The sequence below is a fragment of the Cavia porcellus genome, unplaced genomic scaffold (assembly GCF_034190915.1).
Source record: "Cavia porcellus strain 051 isolate PalLab524CR breed Dunkin Hartley unplaced genomic scaffold, mCavPor4.1 scaffold_53, whole genome shotgun sequence".
Lineage (NCBI taxonomy): Eukaryota > Metazoa > Chordata > Mammalia > Rodentia > Caviidae > Cavia > Cavia porcellus.
In genome coordinates, this window is record NW_026947536.1 from 879,523 (window position 1) to 881,628 (window position 2,106).

Consider the following 2,106-nt stretch of genomic DNA (forward strand, 5'->3'; position numbering starts at 1 on the left):
TGAAAATGTTGGCTGATGCTAGCTAGAAAAACTGTGATAATCATTTTTTCAATTTAATGATATATTTCCCTATATCCATTAAGAACATTTTATTTGCTACAATTACTCCAAGTCAAATTGATAAACAATTCTTAAAGTTACAGGCAGCTGAGTTAGTTAGAAATTCAGGCAACCATACCGTGATATAGTGGAATGAAATTCCTGACCTTCTATGTCTTGCATGAGTTTGTGTTGTCTAAAATGCAAGAATGAATTTTAGGAACAACAGATTTGAAGAGCAGCATATATTTATTGACAGAAAGAAAGTGAAAGTTTTTGCTCTAAATAGGATATTTTGGAAGTGTGGGATGGACCAAGAGGACTTTTACCTTGAAGTCACTTTCCTCCCCTATTCAACCTACCTGTGGCCAGAAAAGAATCTCAATCAGCTACTTGCATATCAGCAATGCCAACTTTAACCACCACCCAAGTCAAAAACTATATGTATGCTTCCCACACATTTCCAGAAGAAAAAGCTAGACATCCAGTGGTCATGGGGTTCTCTCCATATTCTTAGAATAATGGCCATTTTGACTTTATATTCTCTTTTTTACTACACCAAAAATCCTATGGGAAAGCTTCTGTCTGAGAAAAACAGGAGGGATTCTGAGCCTGTAGCAAAGGACTCTGTCTTTTCTAGAGATATTATAGAATAAAATCATGTGATGAGATAGGTTTCAAGTGGGTTAGATTATTAAGGAGGTGAATTAGCACAATAGAGAAGCAGAATATAAGAAATGTAAAAGGGACCTTTTATTTAAAGAATGTGGAGAGGAGCCCACAGCCACCAAGGGTTTGCTGTTTTTTTTTTTTTTTTTTTTTTTCCTGACTGACTATGGGGTTATGGGGTATATGTGGCTTTTGACTGGATGTGGTGCTTGGAGCGGACATGCCAGGAGCTGATGGAAATTTTCTTTAGGCCCCTGGGAAAGAAAGAGGAAGTTGTAATCAAGGAGAAAAGAGGGAATGGCCATATGAGTAAACATCCCTGATTTCACCTTCTTCCACATTCAACTACCACCATGAGGTCCTGTATTTGTTTGAAGGGCAAAGCTCATTCAAGGACATCCTTTGGTTTGAATTCAGAAATCAAAACAAAGAATTTTTGCTATCTGTCTTCCTCCATGGCTGTTGGTAAACCATTCATAAGAAAAATATTTTGAGTCAGTTCCTTAACGCATTGTTGATAGCATAGCCAAAATTACACATCAGTTCACTTTCAGAAAAAGAAGCAGCACTAAAAGGCAGGGATAAAGGCCTTCAATGCAAGTATCCCTGGCAAGGTGAGTTCAACATTGTGTAATACAAACTACTACTTTTTTCTCTGACTTCAAGAAAGAGAAAAGTTTATAGTGATATTGCTATAGCAGAATGACTCTCCTGGTCTGCTATGTCTGATACGAGTTTTATGTTCTCTAAAGTCAAAGAATGAATTTTAGGAACAACAGAGATTAAGAGAAGAATATACTTATTGAGAGCAAAAAAAAAAAAAAATAAGCTGCCTGCCTGAGAGAGAGAGAGAAGGGGTCCTAAGCAGGTTTCCAAACACTGTCCTTTCTAGGGACCTTTATAGAGTAAAATCATGTGGTGAAATGAGTTTAAGGTGGGGAAAACTAGGAACTCACAATTGCAGATGGGCATAAGATGGGAAAGAGCTATGGTACCCAATAAGATTATAAGTTCAGGTAAAGCTGATTAAATTGGGAACAAAGGGGGAAGGGAGTCACATAGAAAGCAGGCATTCTTAGGCAGCAGTGACTTCCCCTTAGGGGTTTGGAAGGGTGACTACTGAGGTCATCAGCATGACAGGAACTATTTAGAATATCAGTCATTAGGATAAGGATACATTTCTTTGAATGGTGACTCCTGACTTCCTCGGAGTGCTAGGGAACTCTTTAGAATATCAATCCTTAGGATGCGGATCAATTTGCTTATCCTTTGTCTTCAGCCTTGGCCCATAGCATGAGGTGTCAGTCTTCCCCTTAGTTGCAAGCTATCTGGTCTCCAGCATGGGCTCCTTGGGGGACCTAGCCTTGTCTCATGCCAATAGTATTTAAATAACTCAGG